This window comes from Hyla sarda, chromosome 8 (genome assembly GCF_029499605.1).
Source record: "Hyla sarda isolate aHylSar1 chromosome 8, aHylSar1.hap1, whole genome shotgun sequence".
Lineage (NCBI taxonomy): Eukaryota > Metazoa > Chordata > Amphibia > Anura > Hylidae > Hyla > Hyla sarda.
Window position 1 is genome coordinate 118141342 of NC_079196.1, and position 14084 is coordinate 118155425.

Sequence of the window (14084 nt, forward strand, 5' to 3'; positions counted from 1 at the left end):
GGAAAAAAATATATATAAAAAGAAAAAGAGAGAGAGAGAGAGAGACTGACTTAGTGAGCGAGTGAGTGAGAGAGTGAGAGTGAGTGAGAGTGAATGAGTGAGTGAGTGAGTGAGTGAGTGATTGAGTGAGTGAGTGAGAACAAATGAGTTAAAGCAAGTGAGTGAGAGAGATCGAATGAATGAAAGTCTGAATGACAGAAAGAAAAAAGGATGAAGAAAGAAGCATGAAGAAAAAAAAATGTATATGGAGTTGCTGACATGAGTGCAATCTACAAAGCCGTTGAGGCTGATCCTCATAGGAGGATTATTGCACCAGGACCCTTAGCACTTTTAAAATGCCATTCAATGCCACGGGCTAGATGTAAACTGCAGATGACCATGTTGTGGTAGTTACCATGGATACCCAAGTGATGTGTGAGCTAACACATAGGCCCAACAGATTCCAAGAAGGCCAGAATCACCAGCGGCACCACCATCGATTGTCAGGTCACCCGGATTCAGCAAATACCAGAGTCCAAAATGATGCAGGTTTATACTGTTAATTTTCAGTTTATCGTTACAGTTGGTGTTATTCCATGTCGGAAGGGACGCAGCTACAGCCAGTGGGGTAACTAGAGACAGGCAGGCAGCTATGTGCAACAAAGGTAGGCGTGTTGTTTTCATATGCAGATCTGAAATATTGTTTTATATGCAAGAGGAGGAGTGATGGGGGTTCAGGCAAAAGCCAGGCTATGGATTGCATTGCTAAATGCTCCATCAGAGTGCAATGGTCGCCTGTCCTTTTTTTAAGTGATGATGTGGGTTTAGCCTGTGCTGTATGTATGTATGGGTGGCTGACTGCCACCCACCCAGAAAGTGTATGGGAGTCTGGTTGGCTGCCAGCCTTCCTTCCATTCCTATGAGTAATGTGAGTGCTCATGAAGGGGACATGGTTGGGTCCACCCCTTTCCCGGTTATCCCCTCTAGGCCTTTTGGCTTAGATCAAGTGTAAAAAAAGAAAGGATCTTGCGACAGATCGCATCCTGAGGCACGTTTTTTTTTGTGTGAATACTTGCACTTGGGTGACTTGTGAGCACATACTGATACATACGTTCCCTATCTGGGGACCATAAATTAAATGGATTTTTGAGAAAGGGAGCTGATTTGGAAGCTTGCTTCTGTTGCCCTATGCATTGACCCGATGTGGCAGTATCTTCGGGTAGTGAACAGTGCACCACCCCATTCCAGTGTTAAACAAGAAAGATTCTCATTTAATCCTCCGTGGGTGAGAATTTGAGTTTGAGAATTGGAGACCAAAATGATGAGTTGCACTGACTGGTTTATGAACGTCTATTCATTTAGCATTTTAATGACCATGTTTGCACACTGATTGGTGTAAAAAAATAAAATAAAACTAAATAATAATAATCTAGCACACCTGTGCAGGTTTGACATGACATGACAGGTAGCTGTCTTGTGGGTGGTGCTGAATCCTGTTAAATGACATGAGGGTCTCATGCCTATACACAAGGGTGTGTCATTGCTGTTGCTTGACCATGCATTGGTTTCTGTGGTCAGTGAATGATAAAAACAAAATTTACCATCCATTGATGGATGGGAAATCCGCCATGAGGCATTTGTTTTTAGAAACTGCTGCTCACAACCAATGTTGCAATGGAGTGTCTCCATCTGCTGGTGGTATTGGAAAGGCATTAGTGCTATGACAGGGTCTGAAGAAGAAGAAGAAGAAGAAGAAGAAGACGGAAAAAAATATATATAAAAAGAAAAAGAGAGAGAGAGAGAGAGAGACTGACTTAGTGAGCGAGTGAGTGAGAGAGTGAGAGTGAGTGAGAGTGAATGAGTGAGTGAGTGATTGAGTGAGTGAGTGAGTGAGTGAGAACAAATGAGTTAAAGCAAGTGAGTGAGAGAGATTGAATGAATGAAAGTCTGAATGACAGAAAGAAAAAAGGATGAAGAAAGAAGCATGAAGAAAAAAAATGTATATGGAGTTGCTGACATGAGTGCAATCTACAAAGCCGTTGAGGCTGATCCTCATGGGAGGATTATTGCACCAGGACCCTTAACACTTTTAAAATGCCATTCAATGCCACGGGCTAGATGTAAACTGCAGATTACCATGTTGTGGTAGTTACCATGGATACCCAAGTGATGTGTGAGCTAACACATAGGCCCAACAGATTCCAAGAAGGCCAGAATCACCAGCGGCACCACCATCGATTGTCAGGTCACCCGGATTCAGCAAATACCAGAGTCCAAAATGATGCAGGTTTATACTGTTAATTTTCAGTTTATCGTTACAGTTGGTGTTATTCCATGTCGGAAGGGACGCAGCTACAGCCAATGGGGTAACTAGATACAGGCAGGCAGCTATGTGCAACAAAGGTAGGCGTGTTGTTTTCATATGCAGATCTGAAATATTGTCTTATATGCAAGAGGAGGAGTGATGGGGGTTCAGGCAAAAGCCAGGCTATGGATTGCATTGCTAAATGCTCCATCAGAGTGCAATGGTCGCCTGTCCTTTTTTTAAGTGATGATGTGGGTTTAGCCTGTGCTGTATGTATGTATGGGTGGCTGACTGCCACCCACCCAGAAAGTGTATGGGAGGCTGGTTGGCTGCCAGCCTTCCTTCCATTCCTATGAGTAATGTGAGTGCTCATGAAGGGGACATGGTTGGGTCCACCCCTTTCCCGGTTATCCCCTCTAGGCCTTTTGGCTTAGATCAAGTGTAAAAAAAGAAAGGATCTTGCGACAGATCGCATCCTGAGGCACGTTTTTTTTTTTGTGTGAATACTTGCACTTGGGTGACTTGTGAGCACATACTGATACATACGTTCCCTATCTGGGGACCATAAATTAAATGGATTTTTGAGAAAGGGAGCTGATTTGGAAGCTTGCTTCTGTCGCCCTATGCATTGACCCGATGTGGCAGTATCTTCGGGTAGTGAACAGTGCACCACCCCATTCCAGTGTTAAACAAGAAAGATTCTCATTTAATCCTCCGTGGGTGAGAATTTGAGTTTGAGAATTGGAGACCAAAATGATGAGTTGCACTGACTGGTTTATGAACGTCTATTCATTTAGCGTTTTAATGACCATGTTTGCACACTGATTGGTGTAAAAAAATAAAATAAAACTAAATAATAATAATCTAGCACACCTGTGCAGGTTTGACATGACATGACAGGTAGCTGTCTTGTGGGTGGTGCTGAATCCTGTTAAATGACATGAGGGTCTCATGCCTATACACAAGGGTGTGTCATTGCTGTTGCTTGACCATGCATTGGTTTCTGTGGTCAGTGAATGATAAAAACAAAATTTACCATCCATTGATGGATGGGAAATCCGCCATGAGGCATTTGTTTTTAGAAACTGCTGCTCACAACCAATGTTGCAATGGAGTGTCTCCATCTGCTGGTGGTATTGGAAAGGCATTAGTGCTATGACAGGGTCTGAAGAAGAAGAAGAAGACGGAAAAAAATATATATAAAAAGAAAAAGAGAGAGAGAGAGAGAGACTGACTTAGTGAGCGAGTGAGTGAGAGAGTGAGAGTGAGTGAGAGTGAATGAGTGAGTGAGTGAGTGAGTGATTGAGTGAGTGAGTAAGTGAGTGAGAACAAATGAGTTAAAGCAAGTGAGTGAGAGAGATCGAATGAATGAAAGTCTGAATGACAGAAAGAAAAAAGGATGAAGAAAGAAGCATGAAGAAAAAAAAATGTATATTGAGTTGCTGACATGAGTGCAATCTACAAAGCCGTTGAGGCTGATCCTCATGGGAGGATTATTGCACCAGGACCCTTAGCACTTTTAAAATGCCATTCAATGCCACGGGCTAGATGTAAACTGCAGATGACCATGTTGTGGTAGTTACCATGGATACCCAAGTGATGTGTGAGCTAACACATAGGCCCAACAGATTCCAAGAAGGCCAGAATCACCAGCGGCACCACCATCGATTGTCAGGTCACCCGGATTCAGCAAATACCAGAGTCCAAAATGATGCAGGTTTATACTGTTAATTTTCAGTTTATCGTTACAGTTGGTGTTATTCCATGTCGGAAGGGACGCAGCTACAGCCAGTGGGGTAACTAGAGACAGGCAGGCAGCTATGTGCAACAAAGGTAGGCGTGTTGTTTTCATATGCAGATCTGAAATATTGTCTTATATGCAAGAGGAGGAGTGATGGGGGTTCAGGCAAAAGCCAGGCTATGGATTGCATTGCTAAATGCTCCATCAGAGTGCAATGGTCGCCTGTCCTTTTTTTAAGTGATGATGTGGGTTTAGCCTGCGCTGTATGTATGTATGGGTGGCTGACTGCCACCCACCCAGAAAGTGTATGGGAGGCTGGTTGGCTGCCAGCCTTCCTTCCATTCCTATGAGTAATGTGAGTGCTCATGAAGGGGACATGGTTGGGTCCACCCCTTTCCCGGTTATCCCCTCTAGGCCTTTTGGCTTAGATCAAGTGTAAAAAAAGAAAGGATCTTGCGACAGATCGCATCCTGAGGCACGTTTTTTTTTTTGTGAATACTTGCACTTGGGTGACTTATGAGCACATACTGATACATACGTTCCCTATCTGGGGACCATAAATTAAATGGATATTTGAGAAAGGGAGCTGATTTGGAAGCTTGCTTCTGTCGCCCTATGCATTGACCCGATGTGGCAGTATCTTCGGGTAGTGAACAGTGCACCACCCCATTCCAGTGTTAAACAAGAAAGATTCTCATTTAATCCTCCGTGGGTGAGAATTTGAGTTTGAGAATTGGAGACCAAAATGATGAGTTGCACTGACTGGTTTATGAACGTCTATTCATTTAGCGTTTTAATGACCATGTTTGCACACTGATTGGTGTAAAAAAATAAAATAAAACTAAATAATAATAATCTAGCACACCTGTGCAGGTTTGACATGACATGACAGGTAGCTGTCTTGTGGGTGGTGCTGAATCCTGTTAAATGACATGAGGGTCTCATGCCTATACACAAGGGTGTGTCATTGCTGTTGCTTGACCATGCATTGGTTTCTGTGGTCAGTGAATGATAAAAACAAAATTTACCATCCATTGATGGATGGGAAATCCGCCATGAGGCATTTGTTTTTAGAAACTGCTGCTCACAACCAATGTTGCAATGGAGTGTCTCCATCTGCTGGTGGTATTGGAAAGGCATTAGTGCTATGACAGGGTCTGAAGAAGAAGAAGAAGAAGAAGACGGAAAAAAATATATATAAAAAGAAAAAGAGAGAGAGAGAGAGAGACTGACTTAGTGAGCGAGTGAGTGAGAGAGTGAGAGTGAGTGAGAGTGAATGAGTGAGTGAGTGATTGAGTGAGTGAGTGAGTGAGTGAGAACAAATGAGTTAAAGCAAGTGAGTGAGAGAGATCGAATGAATGAAAGTCTGAATGACAGAAAGAAAAAAGGATGAAGAAAGAAGCATGAAGAAAAAAAAATGTATATGGAGTTGCTGACATGAGTGCAATCTACAAAGCCGTTGAGGCTGATCCTCATGGGAGGATTATTGCACCAGGACCCTTAGCACTTTTAAAATGCCATTCAATGCCACGGGCTAGATGTAAACTGCAGATGACCATGTTGTGGTAGTTACCATGGATACCCAAGTGATGTGTGAGCTAACACATAGGCCCAACAGATTCCAAGAAGGCCAGAATCACCAGCGGCACCACCATCGATTGTCAGGTCACCCGGATTCAGCAAACACCAGAGTCCAAAATGATGCAGGTTTATACTGTTAATTTTCAGTTTATCGTTACAGTTGGTGTTATTCCATGTCGGAAGGGACGCAGCTACAGCCAGTGGGGTAACTAGAGACAGGCAGGCAGCTATGTGCAACAAAGGTAGGCGTGTTGTTTTCATATGCAGATCTGAAATATTGTCTTATATGCAAGAGGAGGAGTGATGGGGGTTCAGGCAAAAGCCAGGCTATGGATTGCATTGCTAAATGCTCCATCAGAGTGCAATGGTCGCCTGTCCTTTTTTTAAGTGATGATGTGGGTTTAGCCTGTGCTGTATGTATGTATGGGTGGCTGACTGCCACCCACCCAGAAAGTGTATGGGAGGCTGGTTGGCTGCCAGCCTTCCTTCCATTCCTATGAGTAATGTGAGTGCTCATGAAGGGGACATGGTTGGGTCCACCCCTTTCCCGGTTATCCCCTCTAGGCCTTTTGGCTTAGATCAAGTGTAAAAAAAGAAAGGATCTTGCGACAGATCGCATCCTGAGGCACGTTTTTTTTTGTGTGAATACTTGCACTTGGGTGACTTGTGAGCACATACTGATACATACGTTCCCTATCTGGGGACCATAAATTAAATGGATTTTTGAGAAAGGGAGCTGATTTGGAAGCTTGCTTCTGTTGCCCTATGCATTGACCCGATGTGGCAGTATCTTCGGGTAGTGAACAGTGCACCACCCCATTCCAGTGTTAAACAAGAAAGATTCTCATTTAATCCTCCGTGGGTGAGAATTTGAGTTTGAGAATTGGAGACCAAAATGATGAGTTGCACTGACTGGTTTATGAACGTCTATTCATTTAGCGTTTTAATGACCATGTTTGCACACTGATTGGTGTAAAAAAATAAAATAAAACTAAATAATAATAATCTAGCACACCTGTGCAGGTTTGACATGACATGACAGGTAGCTGTCTTGTGGGTGGTGCTGAATCCTGTTAAATGACATGAGGGTCTCATGCCTACACACAAGGGTGTGTCATTGCTGTTGCTTGACCATGCATTGGTTTCTGTGGTCAGTGAATGATAAAAACAAAATTTACCATCCATTGATGGATGGGAAATCCGCCATGAGGCATTTGTTTTTAGAAACTGCTGCTCACAACCAATGTTGCAATGGAGTGTCTCCATCTGCTGGTGGTATTGGAAAGGCATTAGTGCTATGACAGGGTCTGAAGAAGAAGAAGAAGAAGAAGAAGACGGAAAAAAATATATATAAAAAGAAAAAGAGAGAGAGAGAGAGAGAGACTGACTTAGTGAGCGAGTGAGTGAGAGAGTGAGAGTGAGTGAGAGTGAATGAGTGAGTGAGTGATTGAGTGAGTGAGTGAGTGAGTGAGTGAGAACAAATGAGTTAAAGCAAGTGAGTGAGAGAGATCGAATGAATGAAAGTCTGAATGACAGAAAGAAAAAAGGATGAAGAAAGAAGCATGAAGAAAAAAAAATGTATATGGAGTTGCTGACATGAGTGCAATCTACAAAGCCGTTGAGGCTGATCCTCATGGGAGGATTATTGCACCAGGACCCTTAGCACTTTTAAAATGCCATTCAATGCCACGGGCTAGATGTAAACTGCAGATGACCATGTTGTGGTAGTTACCATGGATACCCAAGTGATGTGTGAGCAAACACATAGGCCCAACAGATTCCAAGAAGGCCAGAATCACCAGCGGCACCACCATCGATTGTCAGGTCACCCGGATTCAGCAAATACCAGAGTCCAAAATGATGCAGGTTTATACTGTTAATTTTCAGTTTATCGTTACAGTTGGTGTTATTCCATGTCGGAAGGGACGCAGCTACAGCCAGTGGGGTAACTAGAGACAGGCAGGCAGCTATGTGCAATAAAGGTAGGCGTGTTGTTTTCATATGCAGATCTGAAATATTGTCTTATATGCAAGAGGAGGAGTGATGGGGGTTCAGGCAAAAGCCAGGCTATGGATTGCATTGCTAAATGCTCCATCACAGTGCAATGGTCGCCTGTCCTTTTTTTAAGTGATGATGTGGGTTTAGCCTGTGCTGTATGTATGTATGGGTGGCTGACTGCCACCCACCCAGAAAGTGTATGGGAGGCTGGTTGGCTGCCAGCCTTCCTTCCATTCCTATGAGTAATGTGAGTGCTCATGAAGGGGACATGGTTGGGTCCACCCCTTTCCCGGTTATCCCCTCTAGGCCTTTTGGCTTAGATCAAGTGTAAAAAAAGAAAGGATCTTGCGACAGATCGCATCCTGAGGCACGTTTTTTTTTTTGTGTGAATACTTGCACTTGGGTGACTTGTGAGCACATACTGATACATACGTTCCCTATCTGGGGACCATAAATTAAATGGATTTTTGAGAAAGGGAGCTGATTTGGAAGCTTGCTTCTGTCGCCCTATGCATTGACCCGATGTGGCAGTATCTTCGGGTAGTGAACAGTGCACCACCCCATTCCAGTGTTAAACAAGAAAGATTCTCATTTAATCCTCCGTGGGTGAGAATTTGAGTTTGAGAATTGGAGACCAAAATGATGAGTTGCACTGACTGGTTTATGAACGTCTATTCATTTAGCGTTTTAATGACCATGTTTGCACACTGATTGGTGTAAAAAAATAAAATAAAACTAAATAATAATAATCTAGCACACCTGTGCAGGTTTGACATGACATGACAGGTAGCTGTCTTGTGGGTGGTGCTGAATCCTGTTAAATGACATGAGGGTCTCATGCCTATACACAAGGGTGTGTCATTGCTGTTGCTTGACCATGCATTGGTTTCTGTGGTCAGTGAATGATAAAAACAAAATTTACCATCCATTGATGGATGGGAAATCCGCCATGAGGCATTTGTTTTTAGAAACTGCTGCTCACAACCAATGTTGCAATGGAGTGTCTCCATCTGCTGGTGGTATTGGAAAGGCATTAGTGCTATGACAGGGTCTGAAGAAGAAGAAGAAGAAGAAGAAGACGGAAAAAAATATATATAAAAAGAAAAAGAGAGAGAGAGAGAGAGACTGACTTAGTGAGCGAGTGAGTGAGAGAGTGAGAGTGAGTGAGAGTGAATGAGTGAGTGAGTGAGTGATTGAGTGAGTGAGTGAGTGAGAACAAATGAGTTAAAGCAAGTGAGTGAGAGAGATCGAATGAATGAAAGTCTGAATGACAGAAAGAAAAAAGGATGAAGAAAGAAGCATGAAGAAAAAAAAATGTATATGGAGTTGCTGACATGAGTGCAATCTACAAAGCCGTTGAGGCTGATCCTCATGGGAGGATTATTGCACCAGGACCCTTAGCACTTTTAAAATGCCATTCAATGCCACGGGCTAGATGTAAACTGCAGATGACCATGTTGTGGTAGTTACCATGGATACCCAAGTGATGTGTGAGCTAACACATAGGCCCAACAGATTCCAAGAAGGCCAGAATCACCAGCGGCACCACCATCGATTGTCAGGTCACCCGGATTCAGCAAATACCAGAGTCCAAAATGATGCAGGTTTATACTGTTAATTTTCAGTTTATCGTTACAGTTGGTGTTATTCCATGTCGGAAGGGACGCATCTACAGCCAGTGGGGTAACTAGAGACAGGCAGGCAGCTATGTGCAACAAAGGTAGGCGTGTTGTTTTCATATGCAGATCTGAAATATTGTCTTATATGCAAGAGGAGGAGTGATGGGGGTTCAGGCAAAAGCCAGGCTATGGATTGCATTGCTAAATGCTCCATCAGAGTGCAATGGTCGCCTGTCCTTTTTTTAAGTGATGATGTGGGTTTAGCCTGTGCTGTATGTATGTATGGGTGGCTGACTGCCACCCACCCAGAAAGTGTATGGGAGGCTGGTTGGCTGCCAGCCTTCCTTCCATTCCTATGAGTAATGTGAGTGCTCATGAAGGGGACATGGTTGGGTCCACCCCTTTCCCGGTTATCCCCTCTAGGCCTTTTGGCTTAGATCAAGTGTAAAAAAAGAAAGGATCTTGCGACAGATCGCATCCTGAGGCACGTTTTTTTTTGTGTGAATACTTGCACTTGGGTGACTTGTGAGCACATACTGATACATACGTTCCCTATCTGGGGACCATAAATTAAATGGATTTTTGAGAAAGGGAGCTGATTTGGAAGCTTGCTTCTGTTGCCCTATGCATTGACCCGATGTGGCAGTATCTTCGGGTAGTGAACAGTGCACCACCCCATTCCAGTGTTAAACAAGAAAGATTCTCATTTAATCCTCCGTGGGTGAGAATTTGAGTTTGAGAATTGGAGACCAAAATGATGAGTTGCACTGACTGGTTTATGAACGTCTATTCATTTAGCGTTTTAATGACCATGTTTGCACACTGATTGGTGTAAAAAAATAAAATAAAACTAAATAATAATAATCTAGCACACCTGTGCAGGTTTGACATGACATGACAGGTAGCTGTCTTGTGGGTGGTGCTGAATCCTGTTAAATGACATGAGGGTCTCATGCCTATACACAAGGGTGTGTCATTGCTGTTGCTTGACCATGCATTGGTTTCTGTGGTCAGTGAATGATAAAAACAAAATTTACCATCCATTGATGGATGGGAAATCCGCCATGAGGCATTTGTTTTTAGAAACTGCTGCTCACAACCAATGTTGCAATGGAGTGTCTCCATCTGCTGGTGGTATTGGAAAGGCATTAGTGCTATGACAGGGTCTGAAGAAGAAGAAGAAGAAGAAGACGGAAAAAAATATATATAAAAAGAAAAAGAGAGAGAGAGAGAGAGACTGACTTAGTGAGCGAGTGAGTGAGAGAGTGAGAGTGAGTGAGAGTGAATGAGTGAGTGAGTGAGTGAGTGAGTGATTGAGTGAGTGAGTGAGAACAAATGAGTTAAAGCAAGTGAGTGAGAGAGATCGAATGAATGAAAGTCTGAATGACAGAAAGAAAAAAGGATGAAGAAAGAAGCATGAAGAAAAAAAAATGTATATGGAGTTGCTGACATGAGTGCAATCTACAAAGCCGTTGAGGCTGATCCTCATAGGAGGATTATTGCACCAGGACCCTTAGCACTTTTAAAATGCCATTCAATGCCACGGGCTAGATGTAAACTGCAGATGACCATGTTGTGGTAGTTACCATGGATACCCAAGTGATGTGTGAGCTAACACATAGGCCCAACAGATTCCAAGAAGGCCAGAATCACCAGCGGCACCACCATCGATTGTCAGGTCACCCGGATTCAGCAAATACCAGAGTCCAAAATGATGCAGGTTTATACTGTTAATTTTCAGTTTATCGTTACAGTTGGTGTTATTCCATGTCGGAAGGGACGCAGCTACAGCCAGTGGGGTAACTAGAGACAGGCAGGCAGCTATGTGCAACAAAGGTAGGCGTGTTGTTTTCATATGCAGATCTGAAATATTGTCTTATATGCAAGAGGAGGAGTGATGGGGGTTCAGGCAAAAGCCAGGCTATGGATTGCATTGCTAAATGCTCCATCAGAGTGCAATGGTCGCCTGTCCTTTTTTTAAGTGATGATGTGGGTTTAGCCTGTGCTGTATGTATGTATGGGTGGCTGACTGCCAGCCTTCCTTCCATTCCTATGAGTAATGTGAGTGCTCATGAAGGGGACATGGTTGGGTCCACCCCTTTCCCGGTTATCCCCTCTAGGCCTTTTGGCTTAGATCAAGTGTAAAAAAAGAAAGGATCTTGCGACAGATCGCATCCTGAGGCACGTTTTTTTTTGTGTGAATACTTGCACTTGGGTGACTTGTGAGCACATACTGATACATACGTTCCCTATCTGGGGAACATAAATTAAATGGATTTTTGAGAAAGGGAGCTGATTTGGAAGCTTGCTTCTGTTGCCCTATGCATTGACCCGATGTGGCAGTATCTTCGGGTAGTGAACAGTGCACCACCCCATTCCAGTGTTAAACAAGAAAGATTCTCATTTAATCCTCCGTGGGTGAGAATTTGAGTTTGAGAATTGGAGACCAAAATGATGAGTTGCACTGACTGGTTTATGAACGTCTATTCATTTAGCATTTTAATGACCATGTTTGCACACTGATTGGTGTAAAAAAATAAAATAAAACTAAATAATAATAATCTAGCACACCTGTGCAGGTTTGACATGACATGACAGGTAGCTGTCTTGTGGGTGGTGCTGAATCCTGTTAAATGACATGAGGGTCTCATGCCTATACACAAGGGTGTGTCATTGCTGTTGCTTGACCATGCATTGGTTTCTGTGGTCAGTGAATGATAAAAACAAAATTTACCATCCATTGATGGATGGGAAATCCGCCATGAGGCATTTGTTTTTAGAAACTGCTGCTCACAACCAATGTTGCAATGGAGTGTCTCCATCTGCTGGTGGTATTGGAAAGGCATTAGTGCTATGACAGGGTCTGAAGAAGAAGAAGAAGAAGAAGAAGAAGACGGAAAAAAATATATATAAAAAGAAAAAGAGAGAGAGAGAGAGAGAGAGAGAGACTGACTTAGTGAGCGAGTGAGTGAGAGAGTGAGAGTGAGTGAGAGTGAATGAGTGAGTGAGTGATTGAGTGAGTGAGTGAGTGAGAACAAATGAGTTAAAGCAAGTGAGTGAGAGAGATTGAATGAATGAAAGTCTGAATGACAGAAAGAAAAAAGGATGAAGAAAGAAGCATGAAGAAAAAAAAATGTATATGGAGTTGCTGACATGAGTGCAATCTACAAAGCCGTTGAGGCTGATCCTCATGGGAGGATTATTGCACCAGGACCCTTAACACTTTTAAAATGCCATTCAATGCCACGGGCTAGATGTAAACTGCAGATTACCATGTTGTGGTAGTTACCATGGATACCCAAGTGATGTGTGAGCTAACACATAGGCCCAACAGATTCCAAGAAGGCCAGAATCACCAGCGGCACCACCATCGATTGTCAGGTCACCCGGATTCAGCAAATACCAGAGTCCAAAATGATGCAGGTTTATACTGTTAATTTTCAGTTTATCGTTACAGTTGGTGTTATTCCATGTCGGAAGGGACGCAGCTACAGCCAGTGGGGTAACTAGAGACAGGCAGGCAGCTATGTGCAACAAAGGTAGGCGTGTTGTTTTCATATGCAGATCTGAAATATTGTCTTATATGCAAGAGGAGGAGTGATGGGGGTTCAGGCAAAAGCCAGGCTATGGATTGCATTGCTAAATGCTCCATCAGAGTGCAATGGTCGCCTGTCCTTTTTTTAAGTGATGATGTGGGTTTAGCCTGTGCTGTATGTATGTATGGGTGGCTGACTGCCACCCACCCAGAAAGTGTATGGGAGGCTGGTTGGCTGCCAGCCTTCCTTCCATTCCTATGAGTAATGTGAGTGCTCATGAAGGGGACATGGTTGGGTCCACCCCTTTCCCGGTTATCCCCTCTAGGCCTTTTGGCTTAGATCAAGTGTAAAAAAAGAAAGGATCTTGCGACAGATCGCATCCTGAGGCACGTTTTTTTTTTGTGTGAATACTTGCACTTGGGTGACTTGTGAGCACATACTGATACATACGTTCCCTATCTGGGGACCATAAATTAAATGGATTTTTGAGAAAGGGAGCTGATTTGGAAGCTTGCTTCTGTCGCCCTATGCATTGACCCGATGTGGCAGTATCTTCGGGTAGTGAACAGTGCACCACCCCATTCCAGTGTTAAACAAGAAAGATTCTCATTTAATCCTCCGTGGGTGAGAATTTGAGTTTGAGAATTGGAGACCAAAATGATGAGTTGCACTGACTGGTTTATGAACGTCTATTCATTTAGCGTTTTAATGACCATGTTTGCACACTGATTGGTGTAAAAAAATAAAATAAAACTAAATAATAATAATCTAGCACACCTGTGCAGGTTTGACATGACATGACAGGTAGCTGTCTTGTGGGTGGTGCTGAATCCTGTTAAATGACATGAGGGTCTCATGCCTATACACAAGGGTGTGTCATTGCTGTTGCTTGACCATGCATTGGTTTCTGTGGTCAGTGAATGATAAAAACAAAATTTACCATCCATTGATGGATGGGAAATCCGCCATGAGGCATTTGTTTTTAGAAACTGCTGCTCACAACCAATGTTGCAATGGAGTGTCTCCATCTGCTGGTGGTATTGGAAAGGCATTAGTGCTATGACAGGGTCTGAAGAAGAAGAAGAAGACGGAAAAAAATATATATAAAAAGAAAAAGAGAGAGAGAGAGAGAGACTGACTTAGTGAGCGAGTGAGTGAGAGAGTGAGAGTGAGTGAGAGTGAATGAGTGAGTGAGTGAGTGAGTGAGTGAGTGAGTAAGTGAGTGAGAACAAATGAGTTAAAGCAAGTGAGTGAGAGAGATCGAATGAATGAAAGTCTGAATGACAGAAAGAAAAAAGGATGAAGAAAGAAGCATGAAGAAAAAA

The 14084-nt window shown here is 43.1% G+C and overlaps 8 pseudogenes; all 8 read left to right on the forward strand.

The window, feature by feature from the left end:
* Positions 1-955: 955 nt before the first annotated feature.
* Positions 956-1219, forward strand: LOC130289517 (U2 spliceosomal RNA; annotated as a pseudogene).
* A 1474-nt stretch (positions 1220-2693) lies between these two features.
* Positions 2694-2959, forward strand: LOC130288361 (U2 spliceosomal RNA; annotated as a pseudogene).
* A 1469-nt stretch (positions 2960-4428) lies between these two features.
* Positions 4429-4692, forward strand: LOC130289563 (U2 spliceosomal RNA; annotated as a pseudogene).
* A 1467-nt stretch (positions 4693-6159) lies between these two features.
* LOC130289528 (U2 spliceosomal RNA) lies at positions 6160-6423 on the forward strand (annotated as a pseudogene).
* Positions 6424-7899: 1476 nt separating this feature from the next.
* On the forward strand, positions 7900-8165 carry LOC130288363 (U2 spliceosomal RNA; annotated as a pseudogene).
* A 1470-nt stretch (positions 8166-9635) lies between these two features.
* On the forward strand, positions 9636-9899 carry LOC130289539 (U2 spliceosomal RNA; annotated as a pseudogene).
* Positions 9900-11332: 1433 nt separating this feature from the next.
* On the forward strand, positions 11333-11596 carry LOC130289086 (U2 spliceosomal RNA; annotated as a pseudogene).
* Positions 11597-13073: 1477 nt separating this feature from the next.
* Positions 13074-13338, forward strand: LOC130288145 (U2 spliceosomal RNA; annotated as a pseudogene).
* The last annotated feature ends 746 nt before the right edge of the window (positions 13339-14084 follow it).